Source organism: Gopherus flavomarginatus, chromosome 2 (assembly GCF_025201925.1).
Source record: "Gopherus flavomarginatus isolate rGopFla2 chromosome 2, rGopFla2.mat.asm, whole genome shotgun sequence".
Lineage (NCBI taxonomy): Eukaryota > Metazoa > Chordata > Testudines > Testudinidae > Gopherus > Gopherus flavomarginatus.
Window position 1 is genome coordinate 244452281 of NC_066618.1, and position 19140 is coordinate 244471420.

Genomic DNA, 19140 nt, shown 5'->3' on the forward strand with positions numbered 1-19140 from the left:
GCAGACCTGGAGACTTAACAATGGTTTGGTCTTCATGCGTCAGGCTGTTCTTATTTTGGATGGAAAAGTGGGTATAAGAAACGTGTATATTTTAGAGAGGACTTTCTTTACAGAAACTTTATCCCTCTCCCAAATAGAGATGTGTGGCAAAGTGCTGGGAACCAATAGCTGAGCCACCACTCTGGTCACTTAAACACCAATTAGCAAATTGTCCCATTAACAAAGGAGGTATAAGAAAACCCAGGAACAGGGTTTCCTAAAGGGAAAATGGGCCACCATATGAGGCTCACCCTAGTCCCTGCCCTCCCCAGCCCAAGCTGCTTGCCCAATTCTCCCACCCCCCGATGCATGGGGCTAGCCCAAGCTGCTCGCCTGAGCCCCCTCCAACATGTGGGGCTGACCTTAGGGGACCTACACACACACATGAGCCACCTGGTGTCATGGGTTGCCCAAGCCCCACCATGCAGAGCTGGTGCTGCCAATTCTCCCCCCTCCTGAATGTTTCTCTGTGCCCCACTAAGGGGGCATGCCCCACTTTTTTGGCAAAACTGGGCATTGCCAAAAAAAATTGGCTACCCGGGACAGAGGTTAAAAAGGGGATTGCCCCAGCCAAAAAGGGGATTGCCCCACCCTACAAAGGAAGGAAGTGCAGGGGAGAGGCAGGCAGGCTTTTAGAGCCAGAGCCAGCACAGATCTCTAGGTAGAGACAGCTCTTTCCTTTCCTCTCCTTCTCTTGGCAGAGAACCACGGTAAAACTGAAACTGTAAATAATTATGGTGTATGGTTCAATAAGATGGTGGGAGGAGCCAAGGTAAAAAAAAAACTGCACTGGGGTGTCTAACAACTGAAGATCTTTGAGTCTGTGTAGACAGAGGAGAAGACAGGAGTGGGATGTCACCCTGTGACAAGGAGGTTACATCAAAACAAAGAAAAACTGAGGTTTCCAAAGTCATTCAGGGGCTTTAGCCACACATCTGCCAATTGTTTTAATGAAGGATATGTGTCTAAATCCCCTAAACAGCATTGAAAATGTTAATCTCTGTTCCTGTACTCCCAATACATTCCAAAATATCCTGGGTCAGGAATGGGAGTTAACAATCTACTTGCAGACTATAAGGTATATCTTTTTTAAAATAATTGTGAGGGGAAGCATTACAAAGGCCTATGGACTCAACCCTGCTCCTATTCAAGTCTGCAACAGTTTTGCCTGGTTTTAGAGTACACTGAAATGGGAGGGGGTGCCTTCCTCGTATCAGTAAATGCAAAGGAGGATATGTAGAGGAGCACTATACCCAAAGCAAAGGGAGAAGGGGAAATGTCTCATTGCCCCCCACTTGCTCTTGCCACTACTTCAATGGAAGTAGGATCAGGCCCTACAGTAGATGCCATAGTATATCATCTGCATCAAAAATCACAGTAGGAATAGGAGCCTGTCTCTAAGAAATTGCCCAACATTTTTCTCCAGCCATATTTGAAGAAGGCAGCACCCTATAAAGGTTTATGCTTAGGGGAATATATCCTGGAACAACCGTATCTTATGTATTTGTATGGCTCCCCTGTTACCATTGTGTTCAAGCACCTCACAGTCTTTATCTTCAGAACGCCTCTGTGACAGAAAGAAGTACTATTAACCCCCCACTTGCAGGGGGGGATTGAGGCACAGAGACACTTGCCGAAGGACAGATGGCAAATCTGTGATAAAGGAGGGATTTAAACCCAAATCTCTTGAGTCATAGGCTATCCCTGGACCATCCTTCCCCCACTAGACCCACTGTGACTCCATCTGTACTGTACCATGTTGAAAAACACACACATACAAAAATATTATTATATTACAAGTACATTTTCAAGAAACTCTATTTTAACTATTCACTGAATACTTTTTCCTCCACTTTCCACAGACATCATAACTCTTCTAGGATCTCACAGCTCTGTTAGAGGCCTCTCATTATATTTACCATATAACTTCCTTAATTGTTTCGATATTTCAAGGTATTAGTTAAACAACACTTCCTTACAAATTGTGTGGTTCAGGGGATTGGAAATGGGATACAGACTCTTTCACCTCTGGGGCTATGGTTCAAATATCACTTATGTCACTACTAATTAAAGGAACGTGGGAGCTTATCTAAAAGTTCTTACTCTAGTTACTGTTTGACTATAGATATATCATAACAAAGATGCCAGTGATGCGTCTATGTCTCACTGAAGGAAAATGGATGGTAAACTTCATTTGCAGCCCTCTGAGACAGAGTTGGGTGGACAGCTTGGAGAAGTGTGTACTACTACTGCCCATGCTGTATCTTGTCTGTGGCTAGAGAACTTCAGTTCCCAAGGCTGTCAATCCATCACCTTTCAGGAGCATTAAGTTCACTTTAAAAAATTAATTTTAACAGAAAAGGATGTTATTGCTTACATTGAGGTCACTGAAAAGGTGATACCACTCTCGGTGATGCTAATGTGAAGGTACAGAAGAGATGTGAGTTAATTGCATAGTTACCACTCTATTATTGATTTATGCTCTCCTGACATTTACAGAGAAATAAAATAGAGTTTATATTATGCATACTCTATAGCAAAATATAAGATGTGAAAATTATTGTACAGTAAGTCACTTTTCATTGTCAAAGCTACTGCATATAAAGGGATGATGTTAGAAAAATGTGTATTTTCTCTTCATGTAGTTTCTTCTACTTAAGTCCACCAAATGAACCTATATTTAATTTTACCTTTTTTGGGCAGAGAGATGAAGGGTGTCTTATCTGCTTCATTGATCAATTCCCACCAATAGTCAATGGCTTTCTGAAGTGTCCTAACTCTCTGACTATGGTCATCATTTTAGTTTAGATGCACACAAAGTCTTATATATTTTTTCAAAATTTGTTGCACATGTTCTCTATTATTGAAAAATAATCAATTATCCCAGGCAGCAGAAGATGCATGAATGATATAGCAATACTAGTCAAAAGGTACTTATTTGCATCATAAGTGACACTCTTACTAAACTATGAATACAATTTGTCTTTCCCTCATATTTTTTCTTTCCATTTCAATCTGATCAGTAACTTGTAGGTCTCTTTTGTTTACTATTTAGGACATTAGACCTTCCAAAATTAGAAAATTCCTTGAAAAGCTTAATCAAAAGTAGATTTAACTGGATCACATCTAAGGTTTAGCTTCAGTAGCATGCAAGGCAACTACAGTTAATGGGTCACATGCTTCACTTTTCCATTCCCTATGTTATGCAAGGCTACATGGAGTGGGGAACCAAGAGATGATGCTGTGATATTCAGCTTTCCAAGGGAGAAGCAGGGGAAGGGAGAAATGGAATTCATTTCTTACTGCAACCTTCTGTCATTACAGTCAGGCAGGATAACAGATGAAGAATTTGGGATTGCATTCTATTCCAGTGGGTCAGCTGTATACATACAGGTTGCACGAATAATAGGTCTCACAAGGTCTCCGTTTCAGGCCCCTGAAAAGATATGTCAGAATTTATTTCTACGCATAGACCCCAACCTCAACCCCAAGTGCTTACCTACATTCCTGTGCTAGTCCTGAGGAGCAGACTGTGTACCTGGGAGTGTGCTCCCCATCAATCTGTGTTAAAGAATAGCATTAAACCAAGACACTGCTGTGAAAATACTGATCTTTCCCCTATATAGTACTGTGTTTTCCCATCCACACTAGTAATTAAAAAAAATTATACTACTAATGGTAGTAGAAGATTATAATATTACAGAGCTTAACTGTGGTTTCTGAAATGTTGCTGAACATGGTGTTGTGTGTCTTTGCTCTCTACGCAACATTAAGAATATGAGGAAACCCCAGGGACACAATTGAGTTCCAAAAAATTGTTTGAAAACTATACAAACGTACAAGACCTAGCTATGTATAGGCTATGTCTACACGACACAGCATTTACAGGGTATGTGTAGCTACATGCCGCAGTGAAAAACACACCACATCCACACGTCACTGAAGTGCTCTGGTGGGTGGGAGGCAGCAGGAAAAGGCTTCACTGTGACAAGGAAAGGCTCTGCCAGTAGGGAGCAGCAGTGAAAGATTTGAGTCTTTCCCTACTGCTTTCCTGGCTGCCTACACCCACACTACCAGAGTCTTTCTCCCATTGCCAGAGTCCTGATCTGCAGTGGGGAAGGGCTCTAGATATGGGGAGCTGGCAGAGCCTTGTACTGTGGTGAGGACAGGCTCTGGCAGGAGGAAACAGCAGGGAAAGATTAAGCCTTTTCACATTGCTTCCCTTGCTGACTCCCTGCTGCCAGAGCCTTTCCCTGCTGTCAGAGTCTTTTCCTGTGGCAGGAAAAGGCTCCAGTAGTGGGAAGGCATTGAAACACTACACAACTAAAAGTAGCAGTATAAATAGGGAGACATGGCTTGGGCAACTAGAGAGTCTTGTAGGGTATACACTCATGTACATACCCATACCTCTCCAGGCATGTCTTCACTCTACTCACCTAAGTTAAGCCTCACTGTCTGTACTGCTGTCTATAACCATGCTAGGGGGCTACACAAGTATTTGCTCTACACAGCACCAAAATACATGTGCAGCATAAATGTAATCATTATATACAGTTGCTCTGTTAGGATTTGGTGGCTTCTGCAATAAGAATAGAATGGGAGATCCACTAGAAGGCTTCAAAACTATTTAAAGGGACACTACTCAGTTACGATGCACTACAGTTTTCCTAATCTATGTCTGCAGTTAATTCACATTCAGCCCCAATGAAGCCCAGGCCTGATCTGTACTAAAGAACTGACCCCTTTGTAATTAAACAGGTTGTATTGAACCAGTTTAATTACAAACAGCTTAGTGCATCTATGCCACTCATGCTCAGTGCGTTTTGTACCATGTCCACACTAGTATTGTAAAGCCTATCCCACAATTCCCAGCTCAGCTCCCAGAAGCAGTGCATTCTGGGAGACTTCATAATGCGCTGTGAGACAGTGCTAGGGAAGACAAATTGAACTGTTTCAACTTGCTGCATCCATACTGGCAGTAAAATGGTTCATATGAACCAGTGAAGCTTTAACTGAATGGCAGTCTGTTTTAAATGGTTACTAGACCATTTGGCCAATTTTTGTATGTTGACCCAAAATCTTCTACAAAAATTCTAAGGTCTTTCATTAGGGTCTCTAGTGTAGACAAAGTTGGACTTGACTATCAGCAAAGAGTAATTTTCTAAGACATGTCTACACTACATAAGGAACCATGCCTAATTGAGCCAGTGCGATGGAACCAATTTAAGCACAAATAGTTCAGTGTGTGAACACTATCCTTGACAATATTTGTTCTAGACTGTTGCAGTTTTGCCATGCTTCTATGCAAGTGCAGGGTTGGGGTTTTTTTGTTTTGTTCTGTTTGTTTGTTTTGCTTTTTCTGTTTCAGTTGCAGTGTTCTCTGGGTTGAAATTCCACGGTTCGCACCACAATTCCTATGAGCTGTAGATCCTGGGAGGTTTGAAAAGCAACCAGTGCAGAGTAGGACAGTAGTGGGGGAATTAAATAAACCACTTAAGTCTGAATCATTTGAGTGCAATCCACACTGATAAACTAGGTATTTATCTATTCTGAAAAATCAGTCGAATCCAAAAGATATTTGGCATGCTCTTTGGATCACTTTTGTGTGTGGGCATGAGGTGTTTTACAGCTTGCTCAAGTGTATACAAAGCTACAAGTCCTTAGATTGGCTAAACAATACATAATCTCTGGCAGTTGGCATTGCCAGTGTTTTTGGACATCAAATATTGAAGCATTTAAAATAAGAATAATTGTACATCAGTGTGGAATTTTGCAATTTGAAAAAAAAACCCTATCCAAATATTTTAATTCATATATATACTTTTTGCTAAATGTTTTGAATGAATGTTGTGGATTTTATTGTTCACACAGCTATATAAAATACTCCAGACCATTTGGTTTGTATTGACTTCCTTGGATGAAGCCACAGTATCAACAGATTATATCTAAATATTATTTGTAGTTGTTTTATTTGAAGAATTGCTTCCACCATAGTCATTCTCTATATAAAACTATCTGGGTATGTTACTTCATTAATACTATTCCAAGGGACAGTATTTGGCATTGTGGGGTATCTAATAAAAAATGATGGATATATTCTCCACACAAGCACTTCACTGCTATTAATATGAATTATAATTTTACTAGATGAGAATTTGACCCCATTATTTGCATCATCTGAAGCCACACTTTTCTGAGGGGAAGAAATTAACAGAAGTACTGACATGGGTGAAGTTAGGCATACACTTAAATGCTTTCAGGTCTGAGGCCTCAGTCTGCTTTATATTCTATTTATGAGAGTGTATCTAAATGATCAACAATCTGTTTCCTTCTGCAGCCCCTGGAGAATGGTGTAGCATTGTTACACTATGGCAGGGGGTTGCTTTCTTTTTTAATTGTTGTAACTGCTATTACAGGAAATTACAGGATACAGTGGTTCTGTTACACTGTAAGTCATAGTGTATAGCTTTCCCACACATTGTGACTGTAAATTTATCTATAGATAGATATAGATAGAGTGTGACTTTGTACATTTCTATTTATATTTCTATCTGTATCTATCTCTAGAGATAGAGATCCCTCCCTTCTTCCTTTCTGCTAGCCTCACTCTCCTATGGAGAAAACTGTGGATTGGGGCTTTTTGATCCTAGAATGAAATCAATGGCAAGGTATGATAAAGATGTGCCCTTTTAAGCAGGTATTTAACTTCCCTTAGATATAATGCCATTGTTGTGTGTGCCTGGAAGAGGAGCTACCGAACAGTATCAGGGGAGCTTGAGAAAGCTGGTATATCGTTTTCTATTATGCCCACTAGATGGCATGTATAGGTTTCTGAATACCTTGAAGTGTGGGTGCTCTGGTACATTTGGTTCTTTGTCACACTTTAACTAACTGCACTGCGTTGAAGTGGAGTTAATTAACTGTCTTGTGACAATTACGACTTTCAAAGTTCATAACGTTAGAAAATAGGGTGGGTGAGAATGGAATGGCTGATTTCCCCTCCACAGCTGCTGTTAGTGCCGGAAAATAGGGATTCTAAATTAATCTTAAAAAATACGGATACTAATTACCATAAGAAACAGCCCTGAGACTGTTTTGTTTCGGAGTTAGTACAATAAACTCTTGTAATCTGCAGGTATTAGCATAATCTTCAAAAAATGTATTTAAGATTCCCAGCGTCCTTTCTTGAGAGACTCTTAAGAACAAGATCATTCTAGTATTGTCCTGTCCTTTGGGGAGTTTGCTCCTAGGCTTTGAGGGGTTCATAATCGGGGTATTTTTTTGGTAGAGGTGCAATAATGCAATTTCGGTATTAAAAGGGGGCAAGGGAGCACTGAAGATTTTAATACTCAGAGTTACTACACGCAGCTTGTTTATTAAACGACAAGGGGGAATCCTATAAGTCATGCTGAAGGTTCCTTTTCTTCACATTTGATTTAATGATCTAACTTGAATTTGAAATATTCTGGGGACTGGAATTGGTTTCGAATCATTGGATTCCCTTTGCCTGAAATCTATGGCTCCATTGTGTAGCTGTCCAGGGCTCTGGAAATGAACAACCCAAACCCCAGGTAAGGTTGCAGAAGTGTTCATTGCAGAGAAGGGTGTGTTCTGCAAATACAAACAGCACCCACAGATAGTTGCCAAGGGCACCTAATACATCTTTGCATTACACCTTGAACCTGTCTGCTCCTATCACCTGGTTTTTATTGCACGTACCATAAATGATCGTAAAGTCTGCAAATCTTTCATGGACCCTGGCAATTAATACTTTAGTAAGGGACCTTACAGAAAACAGCGTTTCTAATGTAGTATTTGAAAACAGCTCAAAGCGGTTTAGGGGCTGCATAATCCTAAGATTTATATTTTAAAAAGGTTTATAGCATTTGTACAAATAGCTCAGACTTATTTTTTTTCCTGGGTAAGAAAACACAGAAGAGCGTGTATCAGGATCCCAAGTGCTCTGGAATCAGCAAAACTGGATGCCCAAAAGAACCGACTAGGTTAGACAAGAGTTTCTATTTATGGTTTCAACTAACAAAAATAGTTGTCTCTTTGAACCGGTTTGGTCCTGATCATTTCCTGTATTTCACTTTTCAAGCCAGGGGCAATCCGTGACCCTAGGTGGCTGCAGTTCTTGCCAGCCGTTTACATGGCACTTGGGGCTCCTTTCACAGCTCTGTGTGTTAACAAATTGTAGGGGCTCCTGTGAAGAATTAAGGTTTTGTAAGAGAATCTCCTACGCTGAGATAAACAGTGCACAGCCCCGATTATTTATTTCCAAGGGACGGATCAGTAACAGGAAAAAACAGCCCAGGGAAGCGGAAGGATCGGTGCACCGACAGTTGATTCACCTGGAACTTAATGATCCTGGAGTTAAAACAAAAGAAGCGGCTAAACACCCATGCAAAGGCTGTTCGGATCGGGGGCAGTCCGATAGGTGAGCAGGGCTGACTCCTGCCCCCTTTCTGATGAGCTCAATAAGCTCCCCCGGTTGAGGTCACAAGCAAAATGCGAGCGCTTGTCCGGGCAGGAAAACAGCCACGTTCCGCGGCAGACCTGCGAAAATAAACGATCGTTTTAAAAAGTGGATGGCCGCCGCCCTGTTAAGGGACGGTCGGGGCGGTGATGGAGTAAGTTGCTGGACAGGGGATGCCCGCCGGGGAGCGGCACATTCATTCCCGGCTCGCCTACAAGTGTCTGTCTACACCCAGAGCCCCCCGCAGCAGGACGCTTGGGAGATTCGCTAGGAAAGGGTTCTACCGTGGGCTGTGCTGCCACGGGTCCGACCCTGGAAATCCTCATTAGCGTGTAACACCGCAAAGGGCTACTGCGGCATTGCTCCCTACGTTCAGTCCAACCTCCCAAGCCCTTCGTACATGGCTGGGTGATGTAGTTAGAGAGAGTGGGGAGGGGAGAAGGATCATGGATTCCACTTGAGGAGATGACAGAGCTATAGGGCCATATCGTGCCATCATCACTTTTACTCTCATACTGCACTCACGACAGCCTCCTCCCCCTACAAACTTCTCCAAGATCGACATAAGTACAATCCGCAGGTGCCTGGCCTTTGAGGAAAATCAAAAAGGCTGCACAGGGAATGCACCAAAGGAAGCGATCTGCTCCTATTTCTAGGCACGGTGGCTCTTTTGCGATCATAAGGATTTTATTTTGAAGGTGACAAGTGAAAATAACTTATTAAAGGTAGCTTGGCCAGCGAGGTTACCTTCAAGATGCCACCTTCCTCCTAACAGCTTCTTAACGGAATGGTAACGAAAATAGGCAGCAGATCGTAAAACTACCCTGAGAAGAAACTAAAGGAGAAATGAAAACCACGAGTGACATTCAGTTGACATCAAATGTGGCCTTGTGGGTTGAGAAATATTCACTATACACAAATATTCACAGCATATCAAAGACATTGCATCTCATCTTCTAAAAGTCATTCAGTTTTGATACAAAGTAGCAGCCATTCCCATTGTTTTTTTCGAACAGAGTGATTTACCTTGGAAGTTTGTATCCCCTGAAATTGTTCGATTCATTTACAACTTTGTAACAATTATTAAGTCAATTTGCATCTCTTTCTTGTGATAACGATTTGCCTCTGGTGACCAAGTGGCTTCACTGTAAAAAATCCATGCTAATTTGGAGAGAAAACAAATCATGTCCGCTGGTTTTATTCATGTAACATAAATGACCATTAATAACTGGAACCACAAGACTGGTTTAGATTATCAGATGCGATTTGCAGCTTTTAGTCAATAGCAGATGATTTTCAAACTGGCCACCTGCTTCTGGAAATTACCACAAACTGCATTCAAACCAGCAGCAGTTGCATTTATTTCATTGTTGGTATTGCCCTGGCATGCAGAATCCCTAGCATTTTGTCTGCAGCAGGATACGGACAGCATACACCCGCCTAAAATCTTCCTGAGTGAGTTTTGCTGGCCTTTTAAAAATACCCTTTAAAATGACACTCGAGTTCTTGGGAACTATTTACATTTTCCTTGTTGCATATCTGGACAATTATTTCTGGTTATTAATAAAGGTTACTAAATGCTTAAATCTCCGTACAACGTCTAATGCATTCTAAAGTCGAATGCTTCTAACATTTTGATTCAGGATTTTCACGCAGAACGCTATAAATAAATTAGTAATCGGAACTAGAATAAAGGAATGGCGCCATCCTAACAGTAAGAAAGTAGAGCAAACTTGCCGATTTTCTCACTGAGTAAACCAATAATCCTTGATCGCATTCAAATACCAGAGAAAGGGTGCGGAAAGAACCATATTTTCACGCTTTTACTTGAAACTGGTTGTTTTCTCTGTTGTGACAGTGCCAGTAAATCACTGGTACATTCATATTTATTGTGATGGGATACAAAAGTGCTAACAAAGACAGGGTAAAGGAACACCCCGAATCTTCCTCTGTTAGGAAGACCTTTCCCCCAAAAAACTCAATAAGAAGACCTCTTCCTTGCCTGGTAACAACTTGCCAAATCCTGTTCTTCAGTCATACCGTGAACGATGATATAGAAAACCTTCGATATTTCGCATCAAAATTATGATGTGTATCTATCTTCTTGATGTCAACGCAGCCGTAACGGGTGTGAATGAAGGGAGAATTTGGTTCCACGATAGGCTAGCCGTTAATTATTATTTGAAATCTGCAAAGTTGCAATTTCGCAGAACAATTGTTATTTAATGGCTACTTCCTTGTGCCACAGTCTCCCAGGTGCTCTGGGTAAGCAGCTGAAGTTCTATCTAACTGGTATCCTAAGTAGAGGGAATTGAGATGTTTTAGTTATGATACTTTATTGTTATCCAGGTTTCTTTAAAAACGGATGCATTCAAAAAGAGATTAAATGAAACAGAGGGAAGTAAGCTGAGTAAACTTCTGATCCAAGAGAGAAAGATCCAGCCCTTTGATCTACAATGACATTGTTATTGCAGAACAATCGGGGAGGGGGAAATTTTAAGGAGATTAAATGACAGCACGGGGTTAGTAACGTCTGACTTGTTCTGATTATTTCCGAGGATCACACTCTTATTTAGGAGTTCGTGCTTGCGTGTGTTCGTGTCTTATCTATAAACATCATATCGGTGGCTTGAAAGAGACCAGAGAGCATTGCCGAGAGAAACTTCGGCTAGATGTCTTGAGTCCCAGTGCTAAACACTAGGGATAGTAGGAATGTTCTCCCACGCCAGGGTTGCCAGGCAGAATAAAAGTATTTCAGTGCACACAAACACCCAAGGGAGAAAATATCTCGAAATGACTGATGAATTATTTGTGTGTTGGGCTGGGGAAACATATACCTCTCTTTCTCTTCACTGAAGTCCTCCAGCACCTTTGTCTGTCAGATTTCTCTATATTATCCTTATAGGGATGATGAAAGTAGAAAATAGTCTCCATCCCTTTTCTGTATGCTAAGCACGATGCTACTCAGCCTGTCCTGGGTCTCCAAGTTTAGAGTGATCACGCTGCCATGATGGAGAATCCTGCCCTGCCTTTGCCCTGCCAGCTCGGCAGGAAGAGCTGGCTTACAGCCCCTTTCAGTACTGCTGTCTTAAATTTGTAAAGGGGATGTTATTGACTAGGTGTTGGAGGGGCCAGTGGGATTTTCCCCAGCAAGGCTGCTGAGCATGTGCAGATCGGAGGACGGGAAAAGTGCAGCCTTCGAGGCTCGAGCACGGCCTTTAAATCCAATCACCCACTCGCTTTCTAGCCCCACTGTACGGTTCTGTGGCGGAAGTTTCGGTTGCCAGTGGGGTGAATGGCTGAGTTGGTGGCTGTCCTCTCAGACCCCTGCCCACGCCTGCCGGGCTACCCCTCGGTCCGGCGGGGCAAGCTGGAGCTTGGCAGGTGCACGCCCGGCACGTGAGCCGGGGAACGGGCCCTGCTCGGTGTTTTCGTGCCGCGCTTCTAGCCTCTAGCTCGGCCTCCTGGCCAGGAGCCGCACCTGGGGCTGAGAAAGCCGCTTCCCCCAAGGCGCTGGTGCTGCCCCGCCCGCGGAAAGGGCCCGGGCCATGGGAGCAGCCGAGCCAGCAGGAGCCGCTTTCAGTTTTCCTTGAGGCGGCTGGTTACTGTTTAACATCCCCACCCACGTTTCAGTTTGTTTAGTAAATCGATCTGATGCTCGGGCTCAGCCTGGTGCCCTGTCGCCATTGAGCAAAGTTAATATCCCCCGCTCGAGCATATGGTAAAGGCTTTGCCAGCGAAACCAACCCAGCTCCCGCAGCCCGAGTAGGACCAGGGGCCCCCGGCGGGTGGCGGGAGCAGTTCCCGGGGGATGCTGCTGCTGCTGCTGCTGCCGCCGCCGCCCTGACTTGCCGAGCTGCGACGCGAGAGGCAACGGAGCCGCGGCTGTGCCCAGCAGGTAAGTTTCACTTGTGAGCAGGGAATAACTGAGCGCCCCTCCCCCGCCGCGCCGCTGCCCTAGCTTCGCACATTGCAGCCGGGTTCCCGGCCCAGCGCCCCAAGAGCCGCCGCCGCTGGTTGGCTCAGGCTCGGGCCCGGGCCAGGTGCAAACGCAAAGAGTGACTTTGGCTGCGGGAGGGAGAACAATAGTTTCCGGGAGGGGGGTCACGTGCCTCTGGGCGAGCTGAAGAAATCCATGTCGGGAGGGTGCAGCTGCAGGTTGCGGGGGCTGGGCCGCAGGAGGCCTGCAAGGCGTTTCACGTGGCGTGCAGGGAGAAAGCAGGGCACTGGGATATGGAGAGAACGGGCAATGCATTCCCAAGACTCCACACTAGAATTGCCTTGATAACAAGAGAGGGGAATCAAACTGTACAAAGGAAATGTGTTACCTTGCTGAGTTCTGGGCCTGAACCTCGTGACCACACGTGAAGTGGGCTGGTTTGTTATTGTAGGGTTGGTGATCACAATGACACCTGGGAATGACAGAAGGCCTTATCAGGGCATGCTAAAGCACACCGATTCTTTTTCAAAGGTAAAAACATTGTCACATAGGCAGGAGAGAGGGGGAAGAGCAAAGAATTATCTGGATTTCACACACAGATATATGGTCACGGTTTAAGGCCTACCAGTGCCTGCAGTCGAAATGACAGAACAATTTATGGGGCAGTCTATGATACTCGCTTCCAGTAGCTGGCATGGGAAATAGGTTCAAATATTTTATTCAACATATACTGTGCAGCAAAAATAACACCATTCTTCAAGTTAGTTTTTCATTGACTATGGTCAATAATATACCATCTCCGTGCTAATGTGGAGAATTTCATTATATAGTTATCAACACTCTTTTTTTGTACTGTTGATTGTATAATATGTGTTTTTGAGTTACTGTCATTTCCCTACTATATTATTTTAAAGTGTCATCCATATTATTAATTGAGTTTCTGAAAACTCATTGTGTGAGCCAGATTGATTGTATTAAACAGTTTTTCAGGTTCCTGAATTTCTTGATTTTAGGATTCACTTAAGAGTAATTGGAAGAAAATATAAAGCACTAAATAATTCCTATGTCCGTTAAAAGTACTATTTTGGAGTTTATGCGACATACCTAAGAACAGTGTTCTCAAACTTTTGTACTGGTGACCCCTCTGAGTGCAACTCCCACCCCAATAAATTAAAAAACATTTTTTATATATTTAACACTATTATAAATGCTGGAAGCAAAGCGGGGTTTGGGGTGGAGGCTGACAGCTCGTGACCCCCCAGGTAATAACCAGGACCCCAGTTTGAGAACCCCTGCCTAAGAGAAATCTGAAACTTTCAATTATATCCAGGTGTTGATAGGATATTCTGAACAAGATATTCTTGATTTTTCCTTTTTATTATGAGAGAAATGATGGAAAAACCTTTAAAATGGTCTTTTGTAACAGTCTACACTTCCCATAATTTCTCTGTCTACGAAGTTTGACAGGAAAAAGCATTTTAAAAGGCTATTCATTGTCTGGTACTCAGTTCCCTGTCCCTATCCTCCTCTCTCACTGATGCATACCAGCCCTCACTGTGGCTCACCTCATACACATAAAAAATATAAGGTGTTGGACAAGATCGTAATGCAGTTATCTTGTTCAAAATGTTATCTTTCATTTTAGCAACTCACACTTATGGAACATACAGTTTCCTCCACTGGCTCCTTAGCACAAAGCATAACTTTATCTAAAACTTATTCTTTATAAGAAAGGGGACATTCTGGGCCAAATTCCGTTTTGTTACATTAGTGTAAATCCAGAGTAACTAATTGGCCTAATTCACTGTTTTGCTACAGCTCTTTTGTGCCATAAAGCCATCTTCCTAACTATACTCTTCAGCATAGGAGGAATCTCAGATAATGGGAGCCAACATAGCTGCTCTATGCCACCCTCACAAGGTAATCCCTCATATAGAAGGCGTGGCTGGAGAAAAGGAAACATGATTAGTGTGTGTGTGTGTGTGTGTGAGACCTGGCAATTACTTGACCAGTCCCTTACGGACGTGCACAGTCAAACATAAATTATATCAGCCCTGAGGCTGCTCTAATTTCTACTGGAGATTGATTTGGATCCTGACCAGGGTGAGGGTGTCTCAAGGTAGCGTAAAGACATCTCTGCCCCTTTGCTTCCTCGGGTCCTATGCCTAGGATATTCCATCCCTCTTTCTTACTTGATTTCAGTTGAATTGCTGTGCACCAATGTAAATGAGAATTTGGATGTCAATTTGCTTGAAGTGACTTGTTCAGAATTTTGGTGAACATATTTGTTTAGCTACAAAACCAATGGCTACTTTAATCTTCTACTGACTTGGTTTGAGTACAGTCAGCTCCCATTGCCTCTCTCAGCAGGCACTCAGATTTTTCAGTATTGGGCCTGAAAAAGAGGGCCAATACATATTTTTGATGTTGCATATTTATATATCCAGTATTCTGTGTTCTTCTACATTGCTTTTTTGTTAGATATGGATAAAACAAAAAGATGTCTTAGGCTTTTATTAATTCTTTTGTAATGTGTAAGATCACCAGGAAAATCAAACTTTTCTTTAAGACTTCCAAAAATTAGTAACAGAGTAACTGGAATATTTATTAATAGCGCTGCAAAAAGGTGGTTCCATCTGGGGAATTTCTGAGTAGTCGTTAAAACATTGTGATTTGCTGCTTTTATAACAAAAATCTGCTACGTCAAGAATAAGAATAAGTATGATATGCAGATAGTTAAGAATCAATCACTGGTATGATGCTGTCATTCTGAGCCAAATAGATTTTGGTTTGGACCTCTTAAAAGTAAAAGGGACACTAGCACTCCATTTGTTAATTTCTGCACCGTGCTCTTGACTGTGTATTTCGTACCCTTTCCCCTCTTTCACTCCCTCTGTGCACAATACCATACAGTAATAGAGCCCATGTATCAGCTATTTGTTACCTTACGGGTTAGGCTATTTAGGGATCACACAACTTTAATTTTCAATGGTAGTAAGGGCCCTTTGCTAACTAGATTTACAGTTTATAAGGTTTTTAAGATCCCTTGATTAATTTCTTTTCACCTGTTATTTAATTAAGCAACTCAGCTGTAAGGAAGGCCAATTTTTGCCTCCTAAGTAAGTTCAAAAGCAGGTGAAGAGATCCTGTTTACAGTGACGTCAAGAAGGAAAATGTAGGCAGAGTTGTATATGTTGTATCTTACTCAGCACTGATTCTTATTGCTATCTGTTACATAGTGTTTGATGGCTACGTTGTTCCACTGTTTATATAGACTGTGTTGGAAGGTAAAGATTGATATTATTTTGTGATAGATTGTGAGTTCTTAATATAGATGGTGATTTTTTTTATATCTGTTATAAAAAAGCATTCCATAAGCAAATGGTATTTGTAACATACTATATGTTATATTTAACAAAGGTACACGTATTACACACAACTTGTTTGAGGTATGTATTATTCTGAATCACACCTACATGTTTTACCTTTTTAAAGTATACTTATCATTGTAAAGTTGGGATGATTTGCATCACAACCAGAAAGTGTGCTTAATGAGAGGATTTTTGGCACATAAGAGATGTTTTAATGTGTCCTTCAACAGCTTTGATTCAATCAATTATTTTTCGTTTCAAAATTTCAATTAAAAACAACTAAAAAATGGTTGAAATAGTGTACATAATGTCATAGCTGAAATCTATCAAAGTGAAAGGCCCAGGATACATTTTCAAACCTTTTTCAATTGTCAATTTAAGTTAATTGAAAATGAAAGGTCTTGGTTTCAGGATTGGGCCATTGAAATGCAAGCATGCTGCTTTCATTTTGTAGAAGGGCAATCTCCTGCCACATAGGTATTTTTAAAAGGTTCATTCATAATTCTCCCTTCACACTTCTATTGGAAATGGCAGAATTCATTATTCTGAGCTCCTGAACTATTTTTCTGCAACTCGGGTGATGAATTGTATGAGATTTAGTTCACAATATGACATGGCAGCCCACAAGATTTTAAAATCTCAGGGCTAGATCCTTCCCTCTGTTTCACAACATTGGGAAGAGTCTAGAGTCTTAGTCAAGATCCTCTGCCCCAATCTCCCATGATGTAACAGGGAAGGTAACAGCGATTCTAAAAAGTGGTCTGGAACTCAGGTTTGGTAATTCACCAGAGCTTTCCAGACAGTTAACACAGGCAGCAGCATCCACTATCCAGGGGTGCTTCCTGCAACCTCATATTCCCTACTCCATCTCCACAGTAGTTTGTGCAGTGTTAAAATATGATTGTCTTGCCACTTGCTCCATTGGCTTCTTGAGCTTGCACCCTCTTGGTGACGGTTGAATATACCCCTGGACTCTGCTAGGCTCCTTCGGTTTGGCTCATTCTTGACTGCGGAGGGGAAAAAACACTAGTATCTTCCAAACAGCACCCCGCTTGTGGCACTAAAATGATCCATCACCCAGTAAATTGTGCAGATCTGTGATCCTCCCTTTCCTTTCTTACATGATATTGAATCATCTGTTTCTGAGCCCTGCCTAAACTGCCCTGTAAGTGGACAGGAGAACAAAAGCATTCAGTGTCCAAGTCTTTCTGATATGGCTTTTGGTATGTCAGTATTGATTGTTTTATTTCTTATGTGAAATATACCACACTGACAACTGCCTGGAGAGATTAAAGTCCTCTAGTTCACAGAACAGGTAAAGTGGAGTAGAGCAACAATACAGATTTGCCTACACTGCCTCACCAACACACTTCATTCTAGGGATGAAGGGGTGAGAAATTCATGTCCATTGCATCTTTGCTAAGACTGCTGACAAGGATTCCAGGGTGTTTATTTTTGGAATATGGCGGTTCATCTGTTGAGAATTATACTGGTAGCAACTCATTTCATACAGGCTGCCAAATGGGCATTAGTTGCCAGACATTAATTTGCTTTTACCCTGGGCTAGATTTGAACTGTTAGTCTAGAGGAAAGCCTCCATAATTTCTTACAATCACATAAATCATTTACTATCCCATTTCAGTACTGGCCATCGAACTGAGTGGTTTCTTAAAATCTCTTAATGGAAATGGACTTCCCTTTTGGAGGCTTTGGTCAGACAGACATAGAATGATTCTGTTAGATTGATTTGATATCTTTTGGGTTGGCTATCTCTTCAGTCATCTTTTATGATGTTCACTTGCTCTTCATCTGCACGTTTGAGCATGTCACCAGGAAAAATGAATTATTAATAATAATAATAATGAACTATGCAAATACAGTGGTTGTTTTTAATTGTTGAGCAAACATTGCTGATAGCTGATGCCTATGTAATATGTATGTATGTTTTCTCTGTCACTATTTAGGGTATCAGTTACTAGTTTCTGTTTTGGATGTTTAGACCCCAAAATTCATTGCATTCTTTCATAAAGAACTATATTTTTTAAGAAGCTTTCACTATCTTCTGAGTGTCTTGTCACAGTTCACTTTTAACATTTTTCTTACTCTTCTGTTGTTGCTTTTGCCTTTCATATATTTTTCTATTATTCTTGCTCTTTGCTTTGAGCTTCAGTGAGTTTCTGTATGAATATTAAACATGTAACTGTAACACGTGGTTTAGGTGAACTTGGAGACACATTTTTTAGCCTCAAACAGATTTGAACTGCCAGAACTTGTTCTAACATACATTCAAACCACAGCACTAGAGTATCATAACAGGAATAATTTTGGCAATGACAATGCTGTTGACAAAAGAAATAATAAGAACAAAGACAAGAAATACCATCCGCTTCAGCATCAGATTCTGCTTATTGTTTTAGAATCTTGTAGATAAATAAATAACCCCATCACAAAGGTGTACTTAGAGTTAAGTCAATACAAGGAAAGTCTAGCCATTATATCAAAAGGAAAAGGAGTATACACAAAAGTGGAACAGAAGATCCTGTATTAGAATTTGCACAGAAGATGATGAAGATGAGGAATGACTGGAAAAATAGGGGGATGAGGGTTAAGGATGGCGTGAAGGATTTACTGATGTGAAAATGTGGAATTCAATTTATTTGTTCAACCTAGCTTTTGGATGAAAAATATTTTGGAGTGAACTTTTTTTATTTTTTTTATTTTTTAGTGTGGTAGAATTAGGACCTACTCTTAAATTATTCACAACATATTTAAAACAAACTGACCTGATATTCTGCTATATCTTATCAATTTATTAACATTGAATATAGCACCATAGAGTATAAAGCCATTATCCTTACCCTGAGGAATGATCTAATCTAGATTAGAAACAGGAGTTGAGGGCATTCAGCACTTCACAGGATCAGGCCTTATTAAGAGGATGAGCACCCCATAGAACTAAAGGGAATTTTTTTGATGGTTGGTAGTTTGGTAAATTTTAGTATTTGTGGGGAAATGGCAAATTGGCAGCCTTGGAGAATGAGAACCTCTATTGGTAAGGTAGATACAGCATAGGCAGGAACAGTGTAAATTTCTTCATACTGCTCCAAACTATGCCCCAGTCCTCAGCTGGAAAGGCCAAGAAGGTAATTCAATCTTCATGCTGTCAGTCCTTGTTCACCCTGCTGTAACTGCCAACAAAGGAAATTGTAATGGTGCATTTTATGATTTGGACACTCGTCCACAAGAAACTTGACTGAGATCAGCAATTCAATTTAAATTTTCAACAATATGTTGGCTAATGGCAAAATTTG

At 41.5% G+C, this 19140-nt stretch overlaps 1 protein-coding gene across 1 annotated transcript in view; it reads left to right on the plus strand.

Moving 5' to 3' along the window:
* The first annotated feature begins 12322 nt into the window (after nt 1-12322).
* The window catches only part of HNF4G (hepatocyte nuclear factor 4 gamma), a 73160-nt gene continuing 66342 nt past the window's right edge, over nt 12323-19140 (plus strand). Inside the window, exon 1 of the mRNA XM_050941035.1 lies at nt 12323-12416. The gene's annotated coding sequence lies outside the window, so the exon portion shown is untranslated. The remainder of the gene's footprint in view (nt 12417-19140) is intronic.